Genomic DNA, 22,740 nt, shown 5'->3' on the forward strand with positions numbered 1-22,740 from the left:
ATGTCAGTCTATGTGTAGTGTTTTTTTAGCACTATGGAGTGTGTGTTCAGTAGTACAGAGTCTGAATGGAGTGTGAGAATCAGCAGGCACCTGTGCCATCCTGTAATAAGTCGTATTGATTATAGTAGCTCAACAACTGAAGCTGCTTATATTTATCTGCCTCATCTTTCACACACACTTTCTGCTCTCTGGATCTGCTGCACTGGATCCTCACACTCGTTTCAGCTCAATGTAGAGTGCGATGTCGCCTCTCACACGTGTGTATGTCAATACCTGTACGTTGATCGCTATATGCGCCCTCATCCATCTAAAGAGGGATTGATTGTGACTCTCCGTATGGGTGCAATGGATCGTGGTAGCAGCCACTTGCTCCTACATGACTCTATTGTGTGTGTGCGCGCACACACACACACACACACACACACACCTGCAGTGAGAACAAATAAAGCTGTTCTGTTTTTGGATACTGGACCATCTGCACTTCTGTAACAAGAATGGAGAGGAAAATTAGACATAAGATTTTACACTGTATTTTACACTTTCAAAAATATATTTAAAATATTTAGTGGTTTAAGACACACACAAAAAAAAAATCACAAAAGTTATAGCAATTTAGTCTCTTGTGCAGGAAACCTGAATGTGTTAGTGTACCACTGTACATGTGCAGAGAACTTGCTTCCATTTTAGCCAAAGCTGGGCAGCTGCAACACAGCTCAATAAAAGCATCACACAAGGCATTTTTGCTGGTTATCCACTTTTGGTACTTACACCTCTATCGTACATTACATTACAGGCATTTAGCAGACACTCTTATCCTGAGTAAACTGCAACACACCCAGAGCAGCCTGAGGAGCAGTTGGGGGTTAGGTGCCTTGCTCAAGGGCACTTCAGCCATTCCTGCTGGTCCAGGGAATTGAACTGGTGACCTTTTGGTCCCAAAGCTGCTTCTCTGACCTTTAGGCCATGGCTTCCATGGCTTTCATACAAATACTCTTCTGTGAAGCTGCAAGTTACATAATCATGATGTCCTTGTAGGTTACTGTTAAACAAAGTTCACAAAATGGCATTGTGTAAAATTGCATGTGAATGCTAGCAATTACACGCCCACAAAAGACAAACTTGGGTGTCATTACATGACTTTTATGCTGATTTTATTTATGATTCTCAATCAAGTTGAGTCTCTGCAGTCAGCTTTAGTCTAGAAATGAAAAATCTCCATCACAAACACATTCAGCCCACGTATGTCAGTCAGAGAGTATCTAAAGATATAAGATGTTCTTAAATCCAGCCAAGATATATTTGCTGTTACACTGGAGATTTAAGATTAATGTAGCTAACAATAACAAACTGAAAACCTTCAGTTTAGCTTCATGCAAACATCATGCTTAATTCATTACACACTTGTCTCAGAAGACACTGTTTTGGCTCAGTAATATCATTGCAGTTTATTAAAACAGTTCATATAAAATAGTAATATGATTTCATACCAAAGTCACACCTTCTGCATGACTCCGGCAGTATGACTGACACTTATGTATCAGTCATTCTTGAGATCAGGGACAAAAGGGGTTTTGATTTTCTAAAAATAAAATCTCATTATTTCCAAAACATATTCATATACTATGGTTGCACAAGGTGTTGGCCCTCTTATACAGTTTTCGGACAATCTCCCAGGTCAAAATTTTTAACATTATTTTCATGTTTGCGGGGCAAGTCAGAGATTTTGTCAACACCATAAGACACAAAGAAATGTAAAAATATATATATTATTTTAAAGTTTTTCCAGGCATTTTTACTCTTGGAGGTTGTTTTAATCTGTGTCATTCTGTCTGTGTTTTCAAACTAGTAATATTACTTTTAAAAGTTAATTTATTAAGATGTTATTGATTATATTTACCAGTATGTGACTTTATGCATTTAGTTTTTATCCTCCATAACAAACAATGGTATTAAGCAATATAAAGTATACACATTTAATTTGGAAATGCAGTGTTTTTATTGTAACAACTTGAAACAATGTAATAAAATATCCTTTTAAAGAAAAAATTAACTTAACAGTCATATTATGGAGTTGACAAGCTGTTTACGGTGTTGACACACCACTTACGGTGTTGACGAAATAGAAGGGAAATGGAGATAATTTCATTGAACATTTTATTGACATAAAATACCACTTAGGGTTAATCATATATTTGAATTAAAACCTACTTTAAAAACATGAACCAGGCAGTATGCATATTTATATCTTATACAGAGCGAAAAGTCAAATACTCTTGTCAAACAAAATAACATCCGGACATTCAACCAAACAACTGATTTCATTTTCTCCCTCCATCTTTTTTGGTACTCTCTGTTCCTTTTCTTTCGCTCCTCTACTAAATGCTTCCCTTTTGCCATTCTAGCCTGAAATGTACAATGTTGCAATTAGTAAGGAATACACACACACACACACACACACACACACACACACACACACACACACACACACACACACACACACACACTCATTTGCATACTTAACCCCATAATATGCGTTGTTCCACCAGAGGAACACTTTACCATTTGCTGAAAACATGTTACTACTATAGTACTACAACACTATGACATAAAGACTCTTTAGTCATACATTACGACTTGGTCATTCTGATAACAACAAACGTATAGCAGGGGCCGTGTCTTAATGGGTTAAAATGCTTAAGTAAACTTCAGTATACTTAAGTAAAGTAAGTATATAAAGTAATAATATAAGTATATAAAGTAAGTATATAAAGTTTATATATATATATATATATATATATATATATATATATATATATATATGGACCCTTTTCACGTGACGTCACGACAAACGCGGCCGCCATTTTGGACATGTACTACCAGTAGTTTACCACAGCCAACATTGAGGAACGGCAGCAAAGAAAGTGTTTATTTTCAGCAAGACTTCCATCATGCCACTATATTGTTGTGCACCTGGATGTAGTAACCATCAACAAACAAGGCAAGGGTTATCATTTTATTGGATCCCGGTAGATGCTGACCGACAGAGAAGATGGATAGCGGCATAACAATGCTTGTGTAGTGACCACTTTGTTGGAGGTAAGACGAATAAAATTAGCCAGAAAAGGCATTACGTTGCTGTTAACATTCCATTCTAGTTTACTGTAATTATGATCTGGCAGCTATTTACACCGGATCCAGTGTAAATAGCTGCCGGAGCCAACGTCCGAGGTTCCAGAACGCGCTAGCTCGCGGCCGGCCAGAGCGCGCTCCGGCAAGCTCGGACGTTGTCTCCGGCAGCTATTTACACTGGATCCGGTGTAAATAGCTGCCAGATCATAATTACAGTAAACTAGTAAATACAGTTTTCTGCATCTCGCTCCTTTTTCTTATGTTTGTTGCCTTCCTCGCATTCAAACCGATTCGAGCCGAAGTCCACTACATGTCCAAAATGGCGGTCGCGTTTACGAAGGTCACGTGACTGAAAAGGGTCTATACTGAATTCAGTGTGAGGATGATGGATAATTTTCAATAAATATGAAGTATATATAAAAACTATGCAACACGGATATGCAGAAATGTCATTAAAATACATAGGACATAATACAACTTAAATTTTAATTCATAAAACTGAATTAAATGGGGAAAATGACACACATTTGTCAACACCATAAGACCAAGGTCAACTCCATAAGACAAAAAATCTTATGGAGTTGACGTTTGACGGAGTTGACAAAGTAGTCTACTTTTCATCATAACTTGTGTTTTTTTGGCAGAAGCCATCTTGTTTTTCATCGGCTGCTTGTGGCCTCAATAATAAAGTTAAATAAAGCTTTCATTACAAAAAGATTCAAATAAATCTTGAATTTTATTGACTATGGTGTTGACACACTATGGCTGTGACACAAAATTATTTCTAAAAGAGATAGTTCAGGGGAAAAATATAAAATATTAACTTATCAGAGCAGTGGCCTCATGGCATGTGTATCAAGCAGGAAGTGTAAAGGGGTCCTTAGATTGAGAGCTGCCCACAATAATGCCTGATTTTTTTCTAATTTTTGAAAAATCTTATGGTGTTGACAGAAACTCTGGACATGACTTCAATCGCTTAAAAATTACACATAAATGTTTCTCAAATTGTAAACTTGTGTACAGTTTGAATAATTAATTAGAATACTTGATGACAGTAGCTATGATGTTTGTTTTATTTTACTTTAAACAATTTAAGTGTTAAATTATGAAACCTGCTTTCGGACAAGGTTTATTTACGGTGCTGGTAACACATTCACTCATGTAAAATAAAATATATGTGTACAAAACCTTTAAATCATACTTTATAGTGCAAATCTGTATTTGTTTTTTTATTTAAGATAATTATGTGACATATTTTATTTACATATTTAACCACAAAAATGAGTTTCATTTCTTGGACATGTTTTGACCCTTATCTGAAGAATCACTGCTATGTACACTGCACGTGATGATGATGATGATGATGATGATGATGATGTTTGTCCTTTGGGGTCGAAGATGATCATGACTTCAATTTGGTGGGTGGCGGTTGTGGGTCCGGAGGTGACTGATGAGGCCAATTTGGGCTTTGAAGGTATGCCCACATGTTGGGCACATGTGGGTAGGTGCTGTAGTGGGCTTTGGCAATACATTTCCTCTCTGCTGCACATGCACCACTGGTGAGCTTTGCTCGCCATGCTGGATGATCCTGAGCAAGCAACTCCCAGGAGTTGAGATCGATTTCTAGGGTTTTGAGGGACACATTGAGATTGTCCTTGAAGCATTTCTTCTGCCCCCCAGATGAGCGCTTGCCTTCATACAGCTCTCCATACAACAACTGCCGACGACACTGTTGGCTTGATCTCGGATGAGGACGAGTCTGCTTACTTTGATGAGGTGAAAACACTGTCCTGGTGGTGTCAAACAACTTGGACCTTAATGTTTCCAAAACCAAAGAAATGATTGTGGATTTCAGGTGGAAGAGACAGAAAAACTACACCCCACTCAGGATCTTTGGGACACCAGTGGACAGAGTCAGCAGCTATAGGTACAGTGTCTTGCAAAAGTATTTATCTACCTTGGTGTGTGTCCTGTTTTGTCGCATTATAAGCTGGAATTAAAATGGATTGGGGGGGGGGGGGGTTAGCACCATTTGATTTACACAACATGCCTGCCACTTTAAAGGTGAAAATTGTTGTTTTATTGTGAGACAAACAATAATTAAGATGAAAAAACAGAAATCTGGAGTGTGCATACGTACAGTGGGTACGGAAAGTATTCAGACCCCTTAAAATTTTTCACTCTTTGTTTCATTGCAGCCTCCGTAGCCATATGGCCAGGACTGAGAGGCTGAGGAAGAGTTATTTCCCACAGGCCATCAGGATACTGAATGAGGCCTGAACACCATCTTTGTCACTATGCCACTTTAGTGCATCTGCACTTTACAATAGCTTATCCATGTTTGTCTATGTGTGTATACAACTTTTTTCTTTTTTCAATTTATATTTTTAGAGGTTTATGCACAGTACTGTGGACAGCTGTTTTGCCACACACAACATTTCACTGCCACTGTCTTGAACGATTGTGCATGTGGCAAATAAAGTAATCTAATCTAACTGTTTGGGCAGTCGACTGTCTGGTATGCTGACAACATGGCCGGTCCATCTAGCTTGGGCTTTCTGCAGAAGAGTTTTAATGCTGGGAAGTCCAGCCCATTTTAAGACCTCCATGTCCAGGATTTTGTCCTGCCACTTGATATGGAAGAGTTTGCGGAGGCAGGTCAAGTGGAAGTGATTGAGCTCCTTAGCATGTGTGCTGTAGACAGTCCAGGTCTCACAGGCATAAAGTAGGGTGGTAAGTATCACAGCACGGTAGACCTTCAGCTTAGTGGTAAGGCTGAGCCCTCTCCGTTCCCAAACATTCTCACAAAGTCTCCCAAAAGCGGCGCTAACCTTTGCAATCCTGTTGTTCACCTCAACATCTATGTTCACTGCTCAGGAAAGGGTGCTGCCCAGGTAAATGAATTTGTCAACTGCCTTAGTGTTCTGCCCATTCACTGTAATATGTGATTCTTGGTAGGGCCTTCCAGGTGTGGGCTGGTACATTACCTCAGTCTTTTGGGTGCTGATGGTGAGATCGAAGTTGTTGCAGGCTTGTGAAAAACAGTCCATTTTGTGCTGCATCTTCTGCTCTATATAGGCATTGAGGGCGCAGTCATCAATGAACAGAAAGTCTCAGATGACAGTCTCCTTCACCTTGGTGACAGCCTGCAGGTGCCTGAGGTTGAACAGACCACCATCAGTCCTGTATCTGAGGCATATCCCATCCTGATGATCTTGGGAGACATCTGTCAGTATGGCTGAGAAGACCATGCTAAAGAGTGTAGGGGCAAGAAGACAGCCCTGCTTCACATTGTTTGTTACTGGGATTGCCTCCAACTCATCTCCATCATCCAGTACTTTGACTTTCATGCCACTGTGGAACTATGCACTATCATGATGAACTTACTGGGACAGCCAAACTTCTCCATTATCTTCCATAGGCCTTCTCTACTGACCATATCAAAGGCCTTTGTCAGGTCAACAAAGGTCATGAATAGGCCACTGTGTTGCTGTTGGTACTTTTCCTGGAGCTGGCATGCAGCAAATATCATGTCCACTGTTCCATGTTCAGCACAGAAGCCACACTGGCTTTCAGGGAGGAGGCTCTGCTTGAGGTGTTGGAGAAGGCGATTGAGCAGGACACAAGCTAGGATCTTTCCCGCTATGGACAGGAGGGAGATGCCATGGTGCTTATTGCATGACTGGCGGTCTCCTTTCCTCTTGTAGATGTGGACTATATTAGCATCCTTAAGCATTTGTGGGACCTGTCCTGCATTCCACATGGACTGGAAGAGCTCAGTCAGCTTGTGCATCATAGCTGGGCCTCCTGCTTTGTAAACTTCAGCAGGGATAACATCTGATCCTGGTGCTTTGCCAAAGGAGACCTGCTTGATGGCCTTTATGACTTCATCTTCTGTAGGGAGGTTGTCGAGGTCCATGTTGATTTCCACCTGCAGTACAGTCCTGGCCAAGTTTTTGTTTGTCCACCCGCTTTTTGAGGATTGACCACAGGTTCTTGATGGGATTAAGATCTGGGGAGTTTCTTGGCCAGGGACCCAAAATTTAAATGATTTGTTCCCTGAGCCACTTAATTATCACTTTTGCCTTGTGACATGGTGCTCTATCATGCTGGAAAAAGCATTGTTTATCACCAAATTGCTCCTGGATCATTGGGAGAAGTTGCTCTTGGAGGATGTTTTGATACCATTCTTTATTCATGGCAGAGTTCTTAGACAAAATTGTGAGTAAGCCCACTCCCTTGGATGAGAAGCAACCCCACACATGAATAGTCTCAGGATGCTTTACTGTTGGTATGACACAGGACTCATGGAAGCGCTCACTTTCTCTTCTCCGGACAATCATTTTTCCAGATGTCCCAGACCAATGAAGGGGGCTTCATCAGAGAAAATAACTTTACCCCAGTCCTTTGCAGTCCAATCCCTGTACTTCCTGCAGAATGTCAGTCTGTTCTTGATGTTTTTCTTGGAGAGAAATGGCATCTTTGCTTCCTTTCCCAACACCAGGCCATCCTCCAAAATTCTTCACCTCACTGTACGTGCAGATGCACTCACACCTGCCTGCTACCATTCCTGAGCAAGCTCTGCACTAGTGGTGACCTGATCCCATAGCTGAATCCTCTTTAGGAGATAGTCCTGGCACTTGCTGGACTTTCTTGGGTGTCCTGAATCCTTCTTCACAGCAATTGAACTTCTCTCCTTGAAGTTCTTGATGATCCGATAAATGGTTGATTTAGGTGCAATCTTACTAGCAGCAGTATCCTTGCCTGTGAAGCCCTTTTTGATGCAAAGCAATGATGACTGCACATGTTTCCTTGGATGTAACCATGGTTAACAGAAGAAGACAATGATTTCAAGCACCACCCCCATTTTAAAGAAACCAGTCTGCTCTTCTAATTCAATCAGCATGATGGGGTGACATCAGCTGCCTTGTCCTCCTTAACACTTTCTCCTGAGCTAATGAGAAGATCACTGAAATGATGTTAGCAGGTAATTTTGTGTCAGAGCTAAAATGCAGTGGAAATGGGGTTTTTGTGATTAAGTTAATTTTCATGGCAAGGAAGGACTTTGCAATTAATTGCAATTCATCTGATCACTCTTCATAACAATCTAGTGTCAATGCAAATTGCCACCATAAAAACTGAAGCAGCAAACATTGTGAAAACCAAAATTTGTGTCAGTCTCAAAACCTTTGCCGTGCAGTGGCCTCATTGTTGATGTTAGCAGGATGGTTGAGGACTTTGTTGAAATGTTCAGCCCCCCGCTCCAAGATCTGCTTCTTCTCTGTCAGTAGCTAGGTCCCATCTGAGGAGAAGATCCAGATGGCTGGTGGCCATAGATAGCCTTCAAGGCATCATAGAGTCACTTGCTGTTGTGGTTCTCTGCATAGCCTCAGATTTCATTGGCCTTCATGCTGAGCCAGGCATCCTGCATCTCACGGAGCTTCTTCTGCACTTTTCGCCTTATGCTGGCAAAGGCATCAGTCTTTGCTTGTGAAGAGGGATCATTCTGGTGAGCTCTAAACAGTTGATGTTTTTCTGACATTAATATCTGTATCTCATTGTCGTTCTCATCAAACCAATCTTGGTTTTTGCAGGTAGCTGGTCCAAGGTGTTCAAGGGCAGAAGAGTAGACTGCATCTCTAAAGGCTGCCCACTGCTCTTCAATGTTGTCCTTGATCTAAAGATATTTCAGGCAACCTGCTATTCAGGTCACTGGCAAATTCCTGTCCAAGTTTGCTGTTTGTGGCAGCGGGGGTGTGGCCAAGCAGCAGCCTGTGAATGGAGGGCGGAGTCGGGGAAGGTAAGTGGCTAAGTCATTCCACCTGCTGTCAATTAGTGTGTGTGTTTGTTACAGGGATGGAGCATAAAAGGAGAGAGAGAGCAGAGAAAAGGAGCTCTCTCCCCGACCACGACACATGTGAGTGAGTGAGTGAGTGAGTGAGTGAGTGAAAAAGTGAGTGAAAGAAAGCTGAAAAGCAAGCTGAAGCTCAATAAAGTGTTTTGTGTAAACATCAGCTCTTGCCTGATGTGGAGCTCCTGTGCTCCACCCACATCAGGAACTGTTACAGTGGTGAGAAAACCTGGGAGCACAGAAGGGAACCACACCATGGAGTCCTCCCCATTTGAAGAGCTCATCCTTGCCTTCGCTACCGCCCAGCAGAACCAGCATCAAGCACTGATCACCCTCCGAGAGGAACAGGAGCAACGCTTTGAAGCCTTGATGCTGGCCCAGCAGGAAGATCGCCAGGCGTTCCGGCACCTGCACGCGTCAGCAGGGCCGTCAGCCACCGCTGCCACCACCCTCACGAAGATGGGACTGCAGGACGATCCAGAAGCATTCCTCACTCTCTTTGAGCAAGCCGCCGAGGCATGGGGGTGGCCACTGGAGCAGCGCGCAGCGTGCATCCTCCCACTCCTGACTGGCGAGGCACAGCTCGCAGTGCAGCAGCTCCCTGCTGACAGCCGACTGGTCTATGCTGACCTGAGGAAGGCCATCCTGCAGCGGCTCGGCCGCTCCCCAGAGCAACATCGCCAGCGCTTCCGGACGCTGGCACTGGAGGAGGTCGGCTGGCCGTTTGCATTCAGCCAGCAACTCTGGGATGCCTGGCGGTGGTGGCTGAGGGAGGAAGACTGCAACGCCGAAGAGATCATCGATCTCATGGCACTGGAACAGTTTATCTCTCGACTTCCGGAAGGAACGGCAGAATGGGTCCAGTGTCACCGCCCGGCATTGCTGGAACGAGCCATTGAGCTGGAGGAGGACCATCTGGAGGCGGCTCCAACGGCAGGCAGACGAGGCGTCTCCCCTCACTTCCCTCTCTCTCTCTCCCCCATCTCTTGTCCCCCTCTCCATCCCGTTCCCCTGCCACGGAGGTGGCAGCTGGCTCCTCCCCAGCTAGCCTGTCGCACCCGTGGTGTCCACCCATCTCCCTCTTCTGTGTCTGTGTTGTCTCCCCCTCAGGTGAGTGACAGCCCATAACACCAGTGCAGAGGGAAAGCCTGGGCCGGTGTGCTGGCGCAGCAGGGAATCAGAGCATCCCCAGAGTTCAAGCTCCACAAGGGAGGTGGGTGCTGTAATCCGGATCTCTAACGCGCCAGAAACCGCCTCCAATCGGGCCGGAACGTATCGCATACCGGTGAGTATTCAAGGGGATACATATCATGCTTTGGTGGATTCCAGTTGTAATCAGACCTCAATTCACCAATTCCTGGTGCAAGGTGAGGCATTGGGGGGAGCACAAGCAGTGAAAGTGTTGTGTGTGCATGGGGATGTTCACCATTACCCTCTAGTGTCTGTCCATATTCTATTCTGGGAACAAATGCATAGAATAAAGGTGGCAGTTAGTCCTTGGCAGCACAGTGGTGTAGTGGTTAGCACGGTCGCCTCAAGAAGGTTCTGGGTTTGAACCCAGCGGCCAGCAAGGGCCTTTCTGTGTGGAGTTTGCATGTTCTCCCTGTGTCTGCATGGGTTTCCTCTGGGTGCTCCAGTTTCCCCCACAATCTAAAGACATGCAGGTTAGGTTAATATGGGATGGCCTTGGGCTGAGGTGCCCTTGAGCGAGGCACCTAACTCCCAACTGCTCCCTGGGCACTGTTAGCATGGCTGCCCACTGCTCTGGGTGTGTGTTCATTGTGCATGTGTGTGTTCACTGCTTCAGATGGGTTAAATGTAGAGAGGAAATTTCACAAGTGTGTGATGAATAAAGTTGTGCCTTCTTTCTTTTCTTTTTTTGTCTCACCTACTCGTTGATTTTGGGTACGGATTGGCCGGAGTTTAAAAACCTAATGGAACATTTAACACGTAGTAGGTCATGCGCTAGTAGGTCACGGGAAGATGAAGGGCCCTTTGAGGTCACATGGCGAGTCGGGGATGTCGACTATGAGGTGAAGCGAACGGATAGGGGTGGGGCACTGCAAATCTACCACCTCAACCTTTTAAAATGGAGGGTCCCCGTGGCGTTGGTAGTCCCAGAGAAGGCGGAGCTGGGGCCAGAGGTAAAAAAGATAACGTCTCGGACCACTCCGGTCCCTTGTGGAGACCACCTCTCACTGGCCCAACTCACAGAGGTAGCCAAGTTGCAGAAGGAATTTTCCAAAGTGTTCTCACCCCTTCCTGGTTGTACCCACCTCATAGAACACCACATCGAAACGCCCCCAGGGCGGTAGTGCGTAGCCGCCCTTACCGATTGCCCGAACACAAGAAAAAGGTGGTTCGGGACAAACTCAAGGCCATGCTCGAAATGGGCATAATTGAGGAGTCCCACAGTGACTGGAGCAGCCCAGTGGTCCTGGTTCCCAAGACCGACGGGTCGGTCCAGTTCTGTGTGGACTATAGAAAGGTCAATGCGGTGTCTAAGTTTGACGCATACCCAGTGCCTCGCATTGATGAGTTGCTTGATCGGTTAGGTGCTGCTCGCTTTTATTCGACACTGGATCTAACAAAGGGATATTGGCAGACCCCCTTGACTCCTCTATCCTGAGAGAAAACAGCCTTTTCCACACTGTTTGGTTTACACCAATTTGTCACACTCCCTTTTGGGTTGCTTGGGGCGCCCACTACATTCCAGCGGCTTATGGACAGGGTCCTCCGCCCTCACGCTGCCTACGCAGCTGCCTATCTAGATGACATCATAATTTACAGTCATGATTGGCTGTGGCACTTGGAACACCTAAGGGCCGTTCTAAAGTCGGTAAGGCGAGCGGGCCTCACAGCTAACCTGAAAAAGTGCGTGATTGGGTGGGTGAAAGTACGGTATCTGGGGTTCCACTTGGGCCATGGGCAGGTGCGTCCCCAAATTAACAAGACCACAGCGATTGTGGCCTGCCCGAGGCCCAAGACCAAAAAGGAGGTGAGATGGTTCTTGGTGCGGGCTGGCTATTATCATAGGTTTCTACCTAACTATTCGGATGTCACCAGCCCACTAACCGATCACACTAGAAAGCGGGCTCCAAATCCAGTCCAGATGGAGCAGTGCCAACAGGCCTTCTCTGAGGTAAAAACTGCACTGTGTGGGGAGCCACTTTTACACTCCCCTGACTTCTCTCTCCCCTTTATTTTGCAGACTGATGCATCAGACAGAGGGCTTGGGGCCATTTTGTCCCAGGAGGTGGAAGGCGAGGAGTGCCCTGTGCTGTACATCAGCCGGAAGCTGTCAATGCGCGAGAGCAAGTACAGCACAATCGAGAAGGAGTGTCTTGCCATCAAGTGGGTGGTCCTCGCCCTCCGATACTACCTGCTGGGGTGCCCTTTCACTCTTTGTTCGGACCACGCGCCCCTCCAGTGGCTCCACCGCATGAAGGATGCCAATGTGCGAATCACCCATTGGTATCTCGCCCTCCAGCCATTTAAGTTCGAGGTGATCCACAGGCCAGGGGCACAGATGGTGGTGGTGGACTTCCTGTCCTGTCGGGGGGGGAGGAAGTCAGCTTCAGGCTGGACGGCTCCCTGGCCTGAGTAGGGCGGTGGGGGTATGTGGCAGCAGGGGCGTGGCCAAGCAGCAGTCTGTGAATGGAGGGCGGGGTCGGGGAAGGTAAGTGGCTAAGTCATTCCACCTGCAGTCAATTAGTGTGTGTGTGTGTGTGTGTGTGTGTGTGTGTGTGTGTGTGTGTGTTACAGGGATGGAGAATAAAAGGAGAGAGCAGAGAAAAAGAGCTCTCTCCCCGACCACGATGCATGTGTGAGTGAGTGAAAGAGTGACTGAAAGAAAGCTAAAAAGCAAGCTGAAGCTCAATAAAGTGTTTTGTGTAAACAGCAGCTCTCGCCTGCCGTGCTTCTGTGCTCCACCCACATCAGGAACTGTTACACTGTTCTTCAGACTGGAGACGTTGATTCGCTTTGCAGTCTTCTGGCCTTGGGGTCTTTGAGCAGGCAGAATGCAAAGATTGCACTTGGATACAATGAGATGATGATCAGTCCAGCAGATGGGACCACACATGGATTTAGTCACTCTCACATCCTGCCTGTCCCTCTTGCTGCTGATAATATAATCAGATGCCAATGTCTGGAATGAGGATGCATACAAGATGTCTTGTTACAGGTAAGGAATCGAAATAAAGTGTTGGTAATGATAGGATTATGAGCAGTGCATGTTCTGAGGAGCAGTAAGCCATGGTTGTTACACTTGCCGATGCCATGTCTTCCTATGATCCCTTCCCAGATCTGGTGATCAGACCCCACTCTGGCATTGGAGTCTCAGAGAATGAACAGCTTCTCTGACTGTGGGACTGCTGCAATGATGGCATCAAGTTCTTCATAGAATTTATCCTTGATGTCCTCTGAGTTAGTCATTGTGGGAGCATAAGCACTAATCAACATTGCATTCTTCTTGCCTCCACATGGGAGCTGAAGTGTCTTCAGGTGATCCTGATACCCTCCGGGAGTTTGGTAAGTTTCTGGGCAAGGTGGAACTTTACAGCAAATCCAACACCTGCCTCTCACTTTTCAGTGCTGTTACGACCACTCCAGTAGAAGGTATAACCACCACCACATTCCATGAGCTGGCCCTTGTTGGCTAGATGTGTTTCACTGAGGGCAGCTATGTCCACATTGTAGCGAGCTAGTTTCCTGGCAACTATTGCAGTTCTTCTCTCTGGCCTGTCTGCTTTGATGTTATCCAGTAGAGTGTGCATGTTCCACGTGCCAAGTTTGAGTACCTTCATTATCTTATTTATTTTCTTATTTGTTATAATTTGACTGCTGAGTGGGATCCCTGCCATCTGCAGTGTGCTGGCCAGGATGAGGTGAAGCAGGCTATGTTTGGGGCACCTTTTCTAGCCCCTTCCTCCATGGAGGTGAGCAGAGTGAATCCTAAACAGGGCTGCTCAGACACCCAGGAGGCTGCTGAACTCCGCTGCTGCTTCATTCCAGCAGAGAGCGACCCTATGCCCTGGGCTGCCTGTGTGGAGGTTCGTGACTACAGCTTCCACACCTGCTGCTTCGCCACTTGCCCATTGCCACAGGACTTGAATTTCAATTTGAAGTCATGACTTGCGCATGACTTGGATTAGAGTGAGGGAAAGTTGCGCAGCTGTCAGCCTCACTCTCTCCTCCCGACCTAACTGGGTCCAGGGTCCAGACAGAATGGCAAGACAGAGGGGTTGCTCATACTTGCTCAAGGCACCACCCCAGGCAAGTGGAGGGAAGGAGATTCCTTACTACTCCATTGCATGGTGCTCAAGGACAGCACATGCCCACTGCCCACATGCCTACACTGCATGTACACTCCCAAAAAACCACATGATCTTTGAAGGGTAATTTAGAAATAAATAATTTTCTCAAAACACTAGCATTAAGGACACACCTTATGTTTAACTTCACTTGTTTTCAATCCCAGCTAATCAGAGGCAGAACATAAATATCACTCAGGCTGAGCCATTCTAGCTGACAGCTTCCTTAATGTGCTTGTGTGTGTGTGTGTGTGTGTGTGTGTGTGTGTGCGCGCGCGTGTGCGCGTGTGTGTGTGAGATCCTTTGTGCTGTCCTTTGTGCTCTCCTCTCACTGATTTTACCCCTGTGTTTGGAATAAAATTCTTACTGATATATCATATGCTGCAAGCCAAATGGTTTTGGACATCCAATATTTTAGAATTTTTCATTGCACTTCAAACAATTGCTTCATTCTGAATACTCATACATACCTAAAACTAAACAGCGAATAGGTATGAGTAACCTGGAAAGGGTTTGTGGCTTTATTTTATTGGAAGCAATTTAGATCTAATGAGAAAAGGCTTGGATCTTGATCACTTAAATTAATCACCTCAAGCATGCAACATATGGTTTACCTGATTTGCCCTCCAAGTGCACCTTGCCTTAATAAAACAACATACTAGAGCTTTGTATTTAAGGAATTATTGCCTATTTCATTTCTACTGACTGCCAGAGGTGGTGCTTTAAGTACCTGGATGTCCATCACGCGTATGTGCAGGACGAATGTTTGTATCACCAAAGTCACCTGTAACCTGGGTGATGTATGCCCCCTGCCCCGGCATTAAATGCACGTTCACCCAGGAAGTGACCTCTTGCCGCCATCTCGCATTGGTAAATAGGTTTCAGGTGTGTACAGGCATCACTGGTAGTCTTGTAACTCGAGACAAGTTGGAGCTGTGAACTTTTGCCCTCCAAAGAATGTGATTAGCCATTTATTTACAGTTAAGTCTGTTCCATAGGCTTTCAAGCAAGCTACGGATGGTGTTATACAACAAGTAAGTAAACCTTTTTTTTTTGAGTGGACTCACTCTGATTCGGCAGTCTAAGAGGAATAACCAAGTTCATGAGCATAGTGGTGTCTCTCGCCTTAATGCTGATCTCAGATGCAATTAATTTGAGTATCGGGCTGGGATCTCCCCTCGTAGCTCTCCGTTATGAGACACAGACTGTGTTAGCATAACAGGACTTTGTTTCAGAGTTAGTCTGTGTTCATTTATTATTAACTAGGTGCAAGGCGGTTGTTCACCCCAACTGCATCAAATACACTTACTGCACAGTATTTCACATACATAGCTATCTAGGAGAAACCCTCCAAAGAGGCTAGTAATTAGGCTACTGTGTCAACCTGGGTTTAGTGGAAGCAGTAGTTAATAATGGTTACAATGTTCACTGATTGCCAAGCCCTTCTTGAACCAGTTGATGGCCATGATCAATGTCCTTCTTGCCTTGGGATTGAACACTTAAGGCAGGGACTGACAGAGCTGGTGTGCATGAATTGCAGCTGCATGAGTCTCGCAACATGGTTGGCCAGGTTAGCCCAACTAGAGAGCAAAATAAGCTATCAATTTCCCTTTGCCCAGAGGAACAGCACTGTGTCTCCTAGTGCACACAAGCACCACAGATCTGAGTCACAGGAGGCCCCCACTAAAGGCAAACACAGGAAAGTAGATCCTCTGGCCCAAAAGGTTGATACTTTGGCCTCTGAGTTTGCAGAGATTAAGACCCTCCTATTTAATTTGCAACAGCCTAGTGCACAGCCTGCTAGCATACCCACTACAACCGCACAACAGTCTCCTGAGGCACTGCCTCCGGCACTGTGACTGGCCTTCAAGATCCAGGAGGAAGATGTCCTCTCCACTAGGGCTTCAGAGAACCTAGTTCTCAGTGGTAGGAGGGGTTGAGGATGGGGTAGAGGAGAGCTCCCACTTCTCTCATCCCAATTCCCAGGAGACAAGCCACAGTTCACTGAGGGGTTCCAAGACTAGACAGATATCAGTCAGGCCTGCTGTGAAGATGGCTCTAGCACATCTGGGGTTGAATGCAGCACCAGCCCAGGTGACTCCTCACAGTACATTTTTCAAGAAGACCTCTCAGTCTGCACCTTTCTCTGTCTTACCTTCAGCCCCATATATTGAGGAGCTGCAGAGATGCTGGGCTGACCCCAGGCATTTCTCTCATCTCCCCAGTGACTGCAGAGTGCTGGCTAGCATGCAGGATGCAGCTGATCACAGCTTGGCCTGCATGCCCAATATGGACCCAGCTGTCACTGTCCCAGTGCTGTCACCTGATGAGGCTCTTCGGCCCGATGCACGCTATCCCCGGCCGCAATGCCATTTGACAGACAATCTGATCATAAGGAGCTACAACACAGCAGCTTGGATTGGCTGCATTGGGAATTCTATGTCACACCTTATACTTGCCCTGTCCCAGACATTGCAGACCTCTGAGGTCAACCCTTCTGCCCAGAGCTTGAGGGATGCCTCCTTGCAGGCATTCACCTATATGACCAGAGAGTTGGGTAGGCTAATGTCTTCGCTAACTCTTGCTCGGCGTCAGGTATGGCTGGCCCCAGTCTCCACTTCTGGAACCCTGCAGGAAAGCCCCCCACTCTCTTGCTATTGTTCCAGGGCAGCTATATGAACTTGCTGCACAACAAGTTCTGGAGCATAGCCTACAGGTTACACAGGCCAGAAAGCAGTTTGCCAGTCTGCACTGTGGCCCCCCCTCCAGACAGAGGCCCTCTGTGGCAATAAATATGGCTCAGACAATACAAAGGCCAACAACGTACCCGAGGACACAACGCTCAGACAGGCTTTGCAAGTCAATCCACACCCACACCAGTGGAGTCCTCGGCAGAAGGAACACATAAATGTGTTGGAACTACAAGCTGTTCTGCTTTCCCTCAAACATTTCCTCCCAGTGCTGGGAGGGAAACATGTCCTTAAAAAGACAGACAACATATCTGTGGTCTACCATATAAACCACTGGGGGAGCGCTAGGTCCAAACAGTCTTTAAGGATAGCACAACAGCTATTACTGTGGGCCCATACCCACCTATTGAGCCTGAGGGCAATACACTTTCCAGGCACCCAGAACAGGGCAGCAGATCTCTTATCCCAATAATGTCCCCATCTTGGGGAATGAAGGCTGAATCAACAAGCCCCTTGGGCCAAGATGCGCTGGCTCATGTGTGGCTAGATCGGCTACTGTAGGCCTTCCCTCCACTACCGTTAATATTGCCCACTCTAGACAGGATCCTCAAGGGGGATCACAAGGTGTTTCTAATAGCCTCCAGATGGCCCCGGAGAGTGTGCTTCCCAATATTACACAGGTTACTGGACAGGGAGCCCTGGTGACTCCCTGTATGATGGGACCTACTTCCACAGCTGGAGGGTCAAATATGGCATCTGAACTCATTTTGGCTGCAACTCTGGGTCTGATCTTTGAAGAGCCAGAGCCATTGTTAGGATCCTGTAATCCAGCAGTTGTGTGGACCATTAGCAGCTCCCAGGCACCTTCCACCAATGCACTCTACGCTAACAGATGGAAGCTTTTTTCTGAATGGTGCCACACACAAGATCAGGAACTGACCCACTGTACTATACCAGTAATTCTCAGTTTTCTCCAATCCTGCCTTGACAAGGGCCTTGCAGCCTCCACCATCGGGGTTTATATAGCTGCCATATCAGCCATGCATAACAGGGTAGATGGAATAACTGTTGGGTCTCATACCCTTGTGACGCGCTTTCTTAAGGGTGTGCAAAGGCACTGTGCCAACCCCCATTTGAACCTCTAAAGAGGTTGGAATTGAAGTATTTGTCTATGAAGACATCCTCTCTTATCCATGGTGTGGCAGCGGGGGCATGGCCAAGCAGCAGTCTGTGAATGGAGGGCGGGGTCGGGGAAGGTAAGTGGCTAAGTCATTCCACCTGCTGTCAATTAATGTGTGTGTGTGTGTGTGTGTGTGTGTGTCACTGTTTGTTACAGGGACTGAGCATAAAAGGAGAGAGAGAGCAGAGAAAGGGAGCGCTCTCCCCAACCACAATGCATATGTGTGTGTGTGTGTGTGTGTGTGTGTGTGTGTGTGTGTGTGTGTGTGTGTGTGTGAGAGAGAGAGAGAGAGAGAGAGAGAGAGATAAAAGGAAGCTGAAAAGCTCAATAAAGTTTTGGATAAATATCACCTCTCGCCTGCCTTGCTTCTGTGCTCCACCCACATCAGGAAGTGTTACACATGGTTTCGGCCAGACGAGTAGGTGAGTTGCACACCTTATCAGTGAACCAAGAGTGCCTACATTGGCATCCTGGTGGCACAGGGGGAACCTTATGGCTGAACCCTTCCTTTCTCCCAAAGACCTTTTTCATCTTCTTACACAAACCAACCCCTCAGTCTGGCAGCTTTTGAGCACCCAACTAAAGAGGATGAGCAGGGGCAGAGTGCATATTTAGTGTGCCCAGTGTGAGCATTAAAGACTTATATTCAAACCACTGCTGACATCCAGCATTCAGATTCACTGTTTGTCTGTCATGCAGGGCATAGGCGAGGTTAAAGTCTGTTTGCCTTGTCCAAACAGTGGCTGTCGAAATGGATTGTAGACGCTATTTTCTATGCCTGTGGGGCAGTGGTCTCCCAATTTCTCAGGTGAGGGGTCACTCAACGAGGAATGTGTCTGTATCATGGGCGGCCCTATGAGGGGTTCCTCTTTTAGATATCTGTGCAGCTGCATCATAGACATCAACCTGCACATTTGCAAGATTCTATAGGGTTAATGGGGTCTCTCATAACCCAGTGGCAACAGTCATTTTTCTTACTCCTTCACAGCTCTCTTAAAGGGGTAAGTAGGTCTTCCTCGTGACCTTGTTGGTATTAGTCATCCAGGTGCTTAAAACACAGGGTCTGGTAGTCAGTAGAAATGAAATAGAACAATGGTTATGTATGTAACCATGATTCTATGAATTTTGGATGACCGCCAGAGCTTGGCAGTCACTCTGAATATTTGTGAGAAGATTGCCAAGAGGCCACTTCCTGGGTGAATGTGCCTTTAGTGCCAGGGCAGGGGGCATATGTCACCCAGGTCACAGGTGACTTTGTTGATACAAGCACTTGACCTGCACATACATGTGATGTCTGTCACGCATACGTGCAACTTGCCCAACTGCCCAGGTACTTAAAATCAAAGACTTTCTCTCTACTCAAGTTGTTGAGAGCATTAATCAAGGGGTTCAGGTGCATCACGCTGGTTTTCTTCACATTTACAGTGGTGCTTGAAAGTTTGTGAACCCTTGAGAATTTTCTATATTTCTGCATAAATATGGCCTAAAACATCATCAGATTTTCACACAAGTCCTAAAAGTAGATAAAGAGAACCCAGTTAAACAAATGAGACAAAAATATTATACTTGGTCGTTTATTTATTGAGGAAAATGATCCAATATTACATATCTGTGAGTGGCAAAAGTATGTGAACCTTTGCTTTCGGTATCTGGTGTGACCCCCTTGTGCAGCAATAACTGCAACTAAACATTTCCAGTAACTGTTGATCAGTCCTGCACACCGGCTTGGAGGAATTTTAGCCCATTCCTCCATACAGAACAGCTGCAACTCTGGGATGTTAGTGGGTTTCCTCACATCAACTGCTCGCTTCAGGTCCTTCCACAACATTTCGATTGGATTAAGGTCAGGACTTTGACATGGCCATTCCAAAACATTAACTTTTATTCTTCTTTAACCATTCTTTGGTAGAACGACTTGTGTGCTTAGGGTCGTTGTCTTGCTACATGACCCACCTTCTCTTGAGATTCAGTTCATGGACAGATGTCCTGACATTTTCCTTTAGAATTCACTGGTATAATTCAGAATTTATTGTTCCATCAATGATGGCAAGCCATCCTGGCCCAGATGCAGCAAAACAGGCCCAAACCATGATACTACCACCACCATGTTTCACAGATGGGATAAGTTTCTTATGCTGGAATGCAGTGTTTTCCTTTCTCCAAACATAACGCTTCTCATTTAAACCAAAAATTTCTCTTTTGGTCTCATCCGTCCACAAAACATTTTTCCAATAGCCTTCTGGCTTGTCCACGTGATCTTTAGCAAACTGCAGATGAGCAGCAATGTTCTTTTTGGAGAGCAGTGGCTTTCTCCTTGCAACCCTGCCATGCACACCATTGTTGTTCAGTGTTCTCCTGATGGTGGACTCATGAACATTAACATTAACCAATGTGAGAGAGGTCTTCAGTTGCTTAGAAGTTACCCTGGGGTCCTTTGTGACCTCGTGGACTATTACACGCCTTGCTCTTGGAGTGATCTTTGTTGGTTGACCACTTCTGGGGAGGGTAACAATGGTCTTGAATTTCCTCCATTTGTACACAATCTGTCTGACTATGGATTGGTGGAGTCCAAACTCTTTAGAGATGGTTTTGTAACCTTTTCCATCCTGATGAGCATCAACAACACTTTTTCTGAGGTCCTCAGAAATCTCCTTTGTTCATGCCATGATACACTTCCACAAACATGTGTTCTGAAGATCAGACTTTGATAGATCCCCTGTTCTTTAAATAAAACAGGGTGCCCACTCACACCTGATTGTCATCCCATTGATTGAAAACACCTGACTCAAATTTCACCTTCAAATTAAATGCTAATCCTAGAGGTTCACATACTTTTGCCACTCACAGATATGTAATATTGGATCATTTTCCTCAATAAATAAATGACCAAGTATAATATTTTTGTCTCATTTGTTTAACTGGGTTCTCTTTATCTACTTTTAGGACTTGTGTGAAAATCTGATGATGTTTTAGGTCATATTTATGCAGAAATATAGAAAATTCTAAAGGGTTCACAAACTTTCAAGCACCACTGTAGCTGGAGGCCAACAGCCTGAGAAGTCAACTCAATGCGATGAAGATGAGCCTCAGTGGAACTGATGGTATCTTTAAGGAGTGCAATGTCATCGGCATAGTCAAGGTCAGCAAAGTGGACTGCAGGGTGACAGGAGCTTCAGCTGCACCTTTATGCCATTCTACAGTCTGTTCTTTCTGCATAACAGACCATTGCTGTGGATGGCACCATTAGCAGATACAATAGAATCATTTTTAGATAAATATTTTGTGTAAATTATTGGTTTCTTTAGTAAGTAGCCATCTAATAAGCAAGATAATGTACAGCATGTTAGTCATTATCGTGAAATAAACCCCTTCTGGTTCATGTCTGCTTCATGTTGGGGTCCAGCATTGCCCTGTCAGGGTTTATTTTGAAATAATGACCGACTCACTGTACAACCCCGATTCCAAAAAAGTTGGGACAAAGTACAAATTGTAAATAAAAACGGAATGCAATGATGTGGAAGTTTTAAAATTCCATATTTTATTCAGAATAGAACATAGATGACATATCAAATGTTTAAACTGAGAAAATGTATCATTTAAAGAGAAAAATTAGGTGATTTTAAATTTCATGACAACAACACATCTCAAAAAAGTTGGGACAAGGCCATGTTTACCACTGTGAGACATCCCCTTTTCTCTTTACAACAGTCTGTAAACGTCTGGGGACTGAGGAGACAAGTTGCTCAAGTTTAGGGATAGGAATGTTAACCCATTCTTGTCTAATGTAGGATTCTAGTTGCTCAACTGTCTTAGGTCTTTTTTGTCATATCTTCCATTTTATGATGCACCAAATGTTTTCTATGGGTGAAAGATCTGGACTGCAGGCTGGCCAGTTCAGTACCCGGACCCTTCTTCTACGCAGCCATGATGCTGTAATTGATGCAGTATGTGGTTTGGCATTGTCATGTTGGAAAATACAAGGTCTTCCCTGAAAGAGACGTCGTCTGGATGGGAGCATATGTTGCTCTAGAACCTGGATATACCTTTCAGCACTGATGGTGTCTTTCCAGATGTGTAAGCTGCCCATGCCACACACACTAATGCAACCCCATACCATCAGAGATGCAGGCTTCTGAACTGAGCGCTGATAACAACTTGGGTCGTCCTTCTCCTCTTTAGCCCGAATGACATGGCGTCCCTGATTTCCATAAAGAACTTCAAATTTTGATTTGTCTGACCACAGAACAGTTTTCCACTTTGCCACAGTCCATTTTAAATGAGCCTTGGCCCAGAGAAGACGTCTGCGCTTCTGGATCATGTTTAGATACGGCTTCTTCTTTGAAATATAGAGTTTTAGCTGGCAACGGCGGATAGCATGGTGAATTGTGTTCACAGATAATGTTCTCTGGAAATATTCCTGAGCCCATTTTGTGATTTCCAATACAGAAGCATGCCTGTATGTGATGCAGTGCCGTCTAAGGGCCCGAAGATCACGGGCACCCAGTATGGTTTTCCGGCCTTGACCCTTACACACAGAGATTCTTCCAGATTCTCTGAATCTTTTGATGATATTAT

The sequence above is a fragment of the Neoarius graeffei genome, chromosome 27 (genome assembly GCF_027579695.1).
Source record: "Neoarius graeffei isolate fNeoGra1 chromosome 27, fNeoGra1.pri, whole genome shotgun sequence".
Classification (NCBI taxonomy): domain Eukaryota; kingdom Metazoa; phylum Chordata; class Actinopteri; order Siluriformes; family Ariidae; genus Neoarius; species Neoarius graeffei.